We start from the raw sequence: 11,117 nt of genomic DNA on the forward strand, positions 1-11,117 counted from the left end.
CTTCCAGCTCAAGAGGAAGGCACTGGGGGCTCAGCTCAGCCACCACCAGGGAGGTCTCTTTGCTCTGCACCAGGCACAGTGTCCCCTAAAGGCTACCCATAGGTGGGTTGGTAGGAGGAAGGTGCTCCCAGGCCACACTCCTCAAGCTGTTGAGCAGTCAGCCTTCAAGGCCATGAAGTGTCCAGCGTGTTGGAGCCCCCATTAATTAACCCAGCAGGGCTGGGACCTTCATCAGCTAGCTCTAGGGGATGTCAGTGTCAGTAGATCTGTAGGACACACATGAAGAGCAGGCACATCAAGGATTGATGCTGGGAAAGCCCTGGCTATCCCACCACCTGGGAAGGGTTACTCCAGCCATGCTGACACCACCTCCAGGACTGGGTCACCACCTCCAGGACTGGGTCAGCACCTCAGGAGGACCAAACCACACAGGATGGGGGAAAAAATCACCTGGTTGCAGGGTTCAGCTCTTGTAACATTGATCAACCCATAGAATAGGCCCACCTGAGGTCGTTGAAGGCTTCATCCTGGCCCCAGGGGATGGAGGTAGTTTCCTACTCTTGAAGAGGACAGATGGGTTGAGAGTGGGTTTAGCAGGCTGCACCCTGCCATAGGAAGAACTTGGCATGAAAAGGCTTTGGAGGCACCCTCTGGAGGCCAGGACACCTTCAAGCCAGTGGATTGTGGGAACAAGATGGACAACCAGGAGGTTAGGTAGAGTTGGTTGGTTGTGAGGGGAGGCAAGGTGAGGGACTGGAGGCTTCCTGAGGTCACAGAACTGTCAGGGTTGGAAGGGACCCCAAGGATTGTCCTGTTCCAACCCTCCCTTGCCCTGTTGTGAAGGTTTTATTAGATGTGAAGAGCACATAAGGAAGATCAGAGATGAGTGATGGTGGCTGCCAGTGAAGGAGACAGAAAGGAGTCAGGAAAGGTCCAGGTGATCCTCTAACTGTGGAGAAGTCCCTGGCTCAGTGTGGGAAGTGTTGCCTTCTCCTGTAGCTTTTCACCACAGCACCAAGACACTTTGCACCTGGCTTCCCCCTCCTCTGCTCTTGGTGCTCTTTCCTTCCCTCATCTCTGACCTGCTTACACATGGCTGGTGAGACTCCTGTGGCATCCCAGCTCTCTGAACCAGGTCCTTCCTCCTGGGGGCTGTCTCAGAGCATGCAGGGCTGTCCCACCTGCTAGCACAGTGAGCATTGTCAGGGTCCATGGTGCTGTCATTGGTGGAGAAGCATCTCAGCAAGTGGGAACCTCCCCCTATCAGATGTTCTGCAGACAAAGACAGCACCAGCTGCTGCCCAGAGCATGGAGTCCCAATGCAGTGGGGGTTGGCAGGGACCTCTGGAGGTCATCCACTCCAACCCCCTGCTCAAGCAGGGGCACCCACAGCAGCTTGCCCAGGATCACAACATCCAGGTGGGTTTGGAAGCTCTCCAGAGGAGACTCCACAGCCTCTCTGGGCAGCCTGCTGCAGGGCTCTGAGCCTTGCCAGCAAAGAAGCTTCTCCTGATGTTCAGGTGCTCCTTTCCCATCCTAAATACCAAAGGAGATCTGTGGGTGACAAATGAGGAGCATCCACAAGGAAAAAAAACCTTCTTCTCAGCAGTCCAGAGCAGCAAGATCTACATTGCACAGCTCCTGTGTGCAGGAGCCCACAAAGCTCCCCAGGTGACACTTTAGAAGCCTCAGGTGGGGCATTGGGAACATTTTTATCACCAAACCAACCAAGCAACCAAAACCCCACCCAAAACTTTCCCTTCAGCTCCCCCCTGCTGGCTTCCCAAGCCAGGAGTGCCCACCGCAGGCTGGCCTTAATTCCACCATCAGGCTGGGCTTGGTGGCCCAGGCTGGGGGGAGCCTGCAGTCACATGCACTGCTTGTGACCCAGCAGCCCTGCTGGGACAGGCAGCCCGTCACAGAGGGCCAGTGTCTCCTCTCACAGAGCCCCCATTGAGAAGCCTCACATGAAGGCAGTCAGCCCTCACACGTGTGACTGGGCGTAGTCCCCAGGCCATCCTCCATTTAGAAGCCAGCTCCCTTTTATCTTCCCCCAGCAGTTTGGCTCCAGCTCCTCTCCAGCAGGATGCAAACCTTACTCTGAGCCCCTCCACACACCAGGGTCACTTGACTCACCCTAGGCTCGGGGGGCCAGGTTTGATGTTGCCTCCCTCAGCTCATCCCCTCCAGCATGATGGTGGCAGAGCACTGGAACTGGCTGCCCAGAGAGGCTGTGGAGTCTCCTTCTATGAACAATCCCCCCCCCCCAAGTCCTAAGGATTCTCCAGGGACAGATGGAAGCATCTACCAAGCACTGCCCTGGGGTTCAGCCCAACCTGGCATTGTCAATAGATGGAAAGCCTGAGAAGACTCCAGCCTTCAGCTCTGTAGGGGAGGATGCAGGAAAGCACTGGGAAAGGATAGAGACCCCAGCACAGGAGGTTCCAACTCAACATCAGGAGGAACTTCTTCACTGGGAGGGTCACAGAGCCCTGGAGCAGGCTGCCCAGAGAGGTTGTGGAGTCTCCTTCTCTGGAGACTTTCAAGACCCATCTGGATGTGTTCCTGTGTGCCCTGTGCTGGATTCTATGGCCCTGCTCTGGCAGGGTGCTTGGACTCGATGATCTCTGGAGGTCCCTTCCAACCCCTAACATCCTGTGAACCCATGACAAGGTGACCATTTTGGCTGGGATAGATACCTGTAAGCAATGAGTAGGACATCAGTAACCCTGGTAGCTCTCCTCAGTGTCCTACTCATTGTTTCCAAGTGCCCACTGCAGCCAGAATCAAGAGGACACAGAACCAGAAAAAGAGGACACAGTCTCAAGCTGTGCCAGGGGAGGTTTAGGCTGGAGGTTAGGAAGAAGTTCTTCCCAGGAAGAGAGATTGGCCATTGGAATGTGCTGCCCAGGGAGGTGGTGGAGTCACCATCCCTGGAGGTGTTTAGGAGGAGGCTGGATGGGGTGCTTGGTGCCATGGTTTAGTTGATTAGGTGGTGTTGGGTGATAGGTTGGACTGGATGTTGAAGGTCTCCTCCAACCTGGTTAATTTTCTCTCTTCTCTCTTCTCTCTTCTCTCTTCTCTCTTCTCTCTTCTCTCTTCTCTCTTCTCTCTTCTCTCTTCTCTCTTCTCTCTTCTCTCTTCTCTCTTCTCTCTTCTCTTCTCTTCTCAACAGTGTCCTGTCTTTCCTAACTCTGTGATTCTCCTCCAAGAAAGGATAAGGTGACAATCCTGGTTGGGATGGACACTTATGAACAAGGAGCAGGGCCTGAGGAGAGCTCCCAGGGTTACCAAAGGCCAAGGTGACCCCAGAGACCTCCCAGGGTTATCAAAGGCCAAGGTGACCCCAGAGAGCTCCCAGGGTTAGCAAAGAAAGGACAAGGTGACCATCCTGCTTGGAATGGACACTTGGAAACAATGAGTAGGACATCAAGGAGAGCTGCAAGGCTCACCAAAGGGACTTGGAGGTTGGCAGCATTAACTTCAGGAGCAGAAGCAAGGACTTGATGCTGTTGGGGTGACCTTGGGGGTATTTAAATGGGATGGTGACTTCTGTGGGTGGGTGGATGTATTTCTGGCAGTTGGTTTGTCCAAAAGGGTCAGATCCTCTTCTGGGGACTTCCAAGGGCAGAGATTTCTCCCTTTGCTTTGACATTCATGGACTTGCTTTCCCCCCTGGGTTTCAGAGGGTGATTTTGAAGCCAGCACATGCTTGAACAGGCCACTTGCAAGTTGGCCACCCCCTGCATGATGAGCTCTTCATGGCTCACTCCTCAGCTGGCTGCCAAGGTGTTGAGTTATCAGTGATCAGCAAAGCCCTGCATGAAGGGAATCAGCAGTGATCAGCAAAGCCCAGCATGAAGAGTGATCAGAGATGATCAGCAAAGCCCTGCATGAAGAGAATCAGCAGTGATCAGCAAAGCCCAGCATGAAGAGTGATCAGAGGTGATCAGCAAGGCCCAGCATGAAGAGGTCCTTGAGTTTCTCACTGCATCTTTGGCTTTTCCTCACTGCCCAGGATACACCCAAAGCTCAGAGCAGAGGGGTGTCCTCTCAGATGTCAGGAGAGGGGACACACACTTGGGTCTTCCTCTTTCTTCTTACTCCAACAGCATTTTTTCCACTCTCTGAGGCATTTTTGCTCTTCACTCTTTGACCTCATCACTGGTAACCAGCCAGCTGCAATGAGGGGGGTGGCTGGATGTGGAGAACCACATCAGACTTGCTCCTCCCCGTAACTTTAAGAGTCCAGATCCCATGCTGTTGACCCAAGCCATCTCCCACTCTGTTTCCTCATTCCTGATTCCTGGAAGGGTCAGCAGTGCTTGAAGAAGCTGAAGCCCACATTGGTGGCTCTTCAGGAAGAGGCCATTAATCTCTCTGTAACTATCTGCAATGGTTTCAGGAGCAATGACCCATCTGGCCAAGCTTTATCTCAGAAGCTTGTTAAGCAAAGTGAAGGAGTGGGAGGCAGGAGACACCACTGAGCTGTGAGGCACTGGAACAAACTGCCCAGGGAGCTGGAGGGGTCATCATAGAATTGTTAGGGTTGGAGGGGACCTCAAGGCTCAGCCAGTTCCAACCCCCCTGCCTTGGGCAGGGACACCTCACACTACATCAGGTTGCTCACAGCCACATCCAGCCTGGCCTTAAAAGCCTCCAGGGATGAGGCTGCCACCCTTCCCTGGGCAACCTGTGCCAGTGTCTCACCACCCTCATGGGGAAGAACTTCACAGAATCACCAAAGTTGGAAGAGACCTCAAAGATCATCAAGTCCAACCTGTCACCACAGACCCCATGACTAAACCATGGCACCAAGCGCCCCATCCAGTCCCCTCTTGAACACCTCCAGTGATGGGGACTCCACCACCTCCCTGGGCAGCACATTCCAATGGCTAACATCCAATCTGAATCTACTCACTTCTAGTTTTGTCCCACCCCCCCCAGTCCTATCCTTCCCCTGACACCCTCAAAAGTCCCTCCCCAGCTTCCTTGTAGCCCCCTTCAGATACTGGAGGGCCACAAGAAGGTCTCCCTGGAGGTGTTCAAACACTAGGTAGATGTGGCACTTTGGGATATGGCCTAGTGTTCATGGAGGTGCTGGGTGAAAGGCTGAGCTTGGTCTTAGAGGTCTTCTCCAGCCTTAATGATTCTGTGAGTGATGATTTGCACCAGCTGTCAGCCAGCCTCCAGCTCCCATGGTCACAGGAGCATCTGGGGATCTCCTCAGCTGCTTGGCACCAAGTGGCTGAATCTCTGCTGGGATTCACTCTGCCTTCTAATTGCCCACAGGCAGCATGGTCAGTCCAGACAGCTTCAGTGGAACAGAGCCCTCAAGACACATGAAAAGTGCAATCAGATTAGGTAACACCCTAGTTGGACATTAAACCAAGCCCCAAACCCACTTTCATTTCCCAGCTAATCCCAGCAAAGGCAAGAGGAAGGTTGCCAGCAGACCAGGAACACATCCACACAGGGCTCCAGTTTTGATAACAACCAAGAGTGAGAGGGAAATAGATCAGAAACCCCAAGTTGACCTACAGCTTCAAAAGGCCCTAAGAGGAAATCCCCAGGAGATGTGGTGCAGAGAGGACACTCACAGGATGTCAGGGGTTGGAAGGGACCTCCAGAGATCAGCAAGTCCAAGCCCCCTGCCAGAGCAGGGCCATAGAATCCAGCACAGGTCACACAGGAACACATGGCAGGGGGGTTGGAACTAGATGATCCTTGAGGGCCCTTCCAACCCTAACCATTCTATGATTCCAGATGGGTCTTGAAAGTCTCCAGAGAAGGAGACTCCACAGCCTCTCTGGGCAGCCTGCTCCAGGGCTCTGTGACCCTCCCAGTGAAGAAGTTCCTCCTCATGTTGAGGTGGAACCTCCTGTGCTGGAGTTTGTATCCATTGCCCCTTGTCCTTGCTGTCTCCAGGAAGCCACAGACCCCTCAGTGCTGGGGGCACCAGGACTGGGGTACTGCTGCCTACATGGAGGGATACCCCCCTCCTAAGTTGAGGCTCAGGGGAGACCTCATTGCTCTCTACAACTACCTGAAGGGAGGTTGTAGCCAGGTGGGGGTTGGTCACTTCCCCCAGGCAACCAGCACCAGAACAAGAGGACACAGTCTCAAGCTGTGCCAGGGGAAGTTTAGGCTGGATGTTAGGAAGAAATTCTTCCCAGAAAGAGAGATTGGCCAGGGGGGATTGGATATCCTTTCCCAGTGCTTTCCTGCATCCTTCCCTACAGAGCTGAGGGCTGGAGACTACTCAGACTCTCCATCTATTGACAATGCCAGGTTGGGCTGAACCCCAGGGTAGTGCTTGGTAGATGCTTCCATCTGTCCCCTGAAGAATCCTTAGGACTTGGGGGGTGGGGTTCTGGAGAAACCAGGTGGGGATCAACCTCTCCCATCACAGCAGCCTCAGCAGCATAGCCACAATTTGAGACCACCTTGGAGTGGAATAGAATTAACCAGCTTGGAAAAGACCTTCCAGATCATCGAGTCCAGCCTATCTTAACAGGTCCCTCCCCACTCATGGGGGGTGCAGTTATCCTGAACCCTGCTGGCTTGCAGCCAGGGCTGTCCCCTGAAGCATCTGCAAATGCCAAAGAGGCTTCTGCCCCTCACAGCCCCAGGTTGCCACACGTCAGGCAGGAAGTCACATACACACCAGCACCCTCAGCCCTGACACCAGGACAGAGTGGACAGCCTTCAAAGGGAAGCAGCTGGCAAGCTGCCCTTTCTGCTTGTGTCATGGAACTGTCCCTGCCTCAGCAGCCAGAGCTGCAGATGTCCTGTCATCTCCAGCCAGCCTGGCTGCGCTTGGCCTCGGCTGATAAGAGAGTAATGAGCAGAGGGAGCCTCAAGCATGGGGTCAGTGTGGGCTCGTGGGAACAGCAGGCATCTGGCTGTGCAGGGCAGATGATTCCTGGGACAACTCTTGCTCCAACAGGAAGGAAGTTTAGGCTGGAGGTGAGGAGAAAGTTCGTCACACAAAGAGTTATTTGCCATTGGAATGTGCTGCCCAGGGAGGTGGTGGAGTCACCATCCCTGGGGGTGTTCAAGAGGGGATTGGACATAGGACTTGGAACCATGGCTTAGTTAGTCATGAGGTGCTGAGTGACAGGTTGGACTTGATGATCTCTGAGGTCTTTTCCAACCTTATTGATTCTGTGATTCTGTGACAAGCCCCAGCACCCCAAGCCTGTTCCCCCACTCAGCCAGCCTGACTGGTGGGAAGGGATGTGGCTGCACACAGGCAGAAACCATCAATCCAGCAAGGTCTGCTCTCTAGCCCCTGGAGAGCAGCAGCAGAGCTTGGTGAGATCCAGCCTGAAACTGCTGGAGGTGTCATCATGTGTTGTCCATGCAAGATCACCTCTTGGGCTGGTACAGGTCAGGGGTGGGGATTGCTGAGTCCTGGTGGACAGCAGGTTTACCGTGAGCCAGCAACATGCTCTTGAGGCCAAGAAGGACAATGGTCTCCTGGGGTGCATGAAGAAGTGTGTGGCCAGCAGCTCCAGGGAGGTTCTCCTTCCCCTCTGGCATGATGAGGCCGTAGCTGGGGCACTGGGTCAAGTTCTGGGCTCCCCAGGTCAACAGATAAGGAACTAGAGGAGAGAGCCAAGCTGGGACTGCCTCAGAGTGGGAGAGTCATAGAATCAGAGAATCAATAAGGTTGGAAAAGACCTCAAAGATCATCAAGTCCAACCTGTCACCCAACACCTCATGACTAGACCATGGCACCAAGTGCCACGTCCAATCCCCTCTTGAACACCTCCAGGGATGGGGACTTCACCACCTCCCTGGGCAGCACATTCCAATGACTAACAACTCTCTCTGGGAAGAACTTTCTCCTCACCTCCAGCCTAAACCTCCCCTGGCACAGCTTGAGACTGTGTCCTCTTGTTCTGGTGTTGGTTGCCTGGGAGAAGAGACCAACCCCCACCTGGCTACAGCCTCCCTCCAGGTTGTTGTAGAGGGCAATGAGGTCTCCCCTGAGCCTCCTCTTCTCCAGGCTAAGCAACCCCAGCTCCCTCAGCCTCTCCTCACAGGGCTGTGCTCCAGACCCCTCCCCAGCCTCATTGCCCTTCTCTGGACACATTCAAGAGTCTCAATGTCCTTTTTAAACTGAGTGGCCCAGAACTGGAGGGAATGATCATGGAGCAGGGCAGGAGCGCAAAGAAAATGAGAGAGAAGATGTAAAGGGGTGAACCAGACAAGGAGGTGGTCACCATGGTAGAGTCCATTGCTTCCTTAAGGTGAGCTTGGGGGGCCAAGCTGGATGTAGCTTATAGTTTCATAGTTTCATTCAGGGTTGGAAGGGACCACAAGGATCATCTAGTTCCAACCCCCCTGCCATGGGCAGGGACACCCCACACTAGATCAGGCTGGACAGAGCCTCATCCAGCCTGGGCTTAAACACCTCCAGGGACGGGGCCTCGACCACCTCCCTGGACAACCCATTCCAGGGCTTCACCACTCTCATGGGGAAGAACTTCCTCCTCACATCTAGCCTGAATCTCCCCACCTCCAGCTTCATTCCATTCCCCCTAGTCCTATCACTACCTGAGATCCTGAGAAGTCCCTCCCCAGCCTTCCTGTAGGCCCCCTTCAGATACTGGAAGGCCACAATGAGGTCACCTCGGAGCCTTCTCTTCTGCAGACTGAACAGCCCCAACTCCTTCAGTCTGTCCTCACAGGAGAGGTGCTCCAGCCCTCTGATCATCCTTGTGGCCCTTCTCTGGACACCTTCCAGCACCTCCAGATCCCTCTTGTAATAGGGGCTCCAGAACTGGACACAGTACTCCAGGTGAGGTCTCACCAGGGCTGAGTAGAGGGGGAGGATCACCTCCCTCGACCTGCTAGCCACACTTCTCCTGATGCAGCCCAGGATCTGATTGGCTTTGCAGGCTGCAAGTGCACATTGAGAGCTCCTGTTGAGCTTTTTGTCCACCAGCACCCCCAAGTCTCTCTCCTCAGGGCTACTTTCCAGCCAGTCACTGCCCAGCCTGTATTTGTGCCTGGGATTGCCTCGACCCAGCTGCAGGACCCTGCACTTGCTCTTATTGAACCTCATGAGGTTGGCTTGTGCCCACCTCTCCAGCCTGTCAAGGTCCCTCTGGATGGCCTCCCTTCCCTCCAGCTTCTCCCTCTAGAGACAGGTTCCACACACACACATCCCTCAGCCACCAAGATCTCCTCCTCATGGCCTTTTCCAACCTGGTCTATTCTATTCTATTCTATTCTATTCTATTCTATTCTATTCTATTCTATTCTATTCTATTCTGTTCTGTTCTGTTCTGTTCTGCTCTGCTCTGCTCTGCTCTGCTCTGCTCTGCTCTGCTCTGTTCCTATTCTACTTTGCTGCTGCAGCTGTAAGGATTTAGAAGTGAGCTCCCCTGGGATGGTTTACTCCAAGACAGGCAGGAGGGGTGGAGATCAAAGGCCAGGAACAACTTCTATGGTTAGCTCAGAGCTCTGGGTGTCACAAACTAGTAGGGCTGGACCTAAAGTTAGTGGTCAAAGAGCCCCAGAGTGCACAGACAGCCAACTTGACATGTCCCCTTCAACATGGAAGGACAGCTGGTGCAGGATGGATTCACAGGGTGGTTTGGGTTCAAGGTCACCTAGTTCCACCTCCCCTGCCATGGGCAGGGACACCTTCCACTAGACCAGGTTGCTCAAAGCCTCATCCAGCCTGGATCCCAGGAAGCTGCTGCTTGCCTCCACGATGCTGTGGTGCTGGTTGCTGCTGGGTTGCACCATGCCTTATTTCAGAAGGTTCTGATCATTTCAGTGACCCTTGACATTCCTGGGGGTCTCCAGAGGGGGCTGGAGCCATCCCTTGTCTCCAGCAGAACAAGAAGCCCCATTCATTCCCCTGTCACATGCAGAAACGTGTCTGGCCCAGAATAGGGCTGCAGGACCCCTCCCCACTGGGGTCAGGAGCGGTGGCATGTGGGAAGAGAGCCAAGGAGAAGCTGCAGCCCTCCCAGGAAGCCAAAGGGTTAAAGGAGCCATCAACCAATGCACCATGACTCCTACCAAGGTGGAGATGACCTATCTGAGGGTCACATCTCCTGATCTGTATGGGGATCAGAGGGGCAGAGTCACCTAGACAATGGTGGGAGGCCATCTCCTGAAGCCCTTCACAGACACCAGGTGGTCATGAGTTTGTTTGCCACCACCCTGACCCAGACCAATGGCCCAGCCTCAGTGTCACAGGCACCACCAAGGTGCAAAAATGCTTCACTGAGCCCCAGAGTCACCTTTGGGGCACATTTGCAAGTTGGAGACATCTGAGCACTACTGACCCAAATAGGGAGGTGGTGGAGTCACCATGCCTGGAGGTGTTTAGGAGGAGACTGGATGGGGTGCTTGGTGTCATGGGTTAGTTGATTAGATGGTGCTGGGTGATAGGTTGGACTTGATGATCTCAAAGGTCTCTTCCAACCTGGTCTGGTCTGGTCTATTCTATTCTATTCTATTCCATTCCATTCCATTCCATTCCATTCCTATGGGGGACTCTCCAGTTTGGGATGCTTAGCAGGATGAAGAAAGAAGAGGCTGAATGGAGGTTTGTTCTCTGCTCTTTTGAGCAAGGAGTCATCTCTGATGGATTCTCCACAGTTCTGGTTCATCAAATCTTCAAGGACCCATGGCAGTGATTCAATGGAGAAGAACAGAGAAGGCAGAAAGCTCCCAAACACCCAGCAGAGATGATCTCTGCCCTGTTACAATCCCTGACTCCAGAGGAAGGCTGAGCTGGCCAAGTTCTCATTGGCCAAACCTCAAGATGAGAGGGAATCTGAACCCTCTTGTGTCTGTAACAGGGTATATCCCAGAGTCCCAGCATGGTGGGGTTGGAAGGGACCTCTGGAGGTCATCCAGTCCAACTCCCACCTCAAGCAGGGCAGCCATAGCAGCTTGCCCAGGATCACAATGGCCAAGCTGGGTTTGGAAGCTCTCCAGAGAAGGATACTCCATAAGCTCTCTGAGCAGCCTGCTCCAGGGCTCCAGCACCCTCACACCAAAGAAGTTTCTCCTCCTGTTCAGGTGGGTTCCACTTTGTGCCCATTGCCCCTTGTCCTGTCCCTGGGCACCAGATAACAAAGGCT

This window comes from Melanerpes formicivorus, unplaced genomic scaffold (genome assembly GCF_026170545.1).
Source record: "Melanerpes formicivorus ecotype bairdi unplaced genomic scaffold, bMelFor1.0.p_v2 SCAF_22, whole genome shotgun sequence".
Classification (NCBI taxonomy): Eukaryota; Metazoa; Chordata; class Aves; order Piciformes; family Picidae; genus Melanerpes; species Melanerpes formicivorus.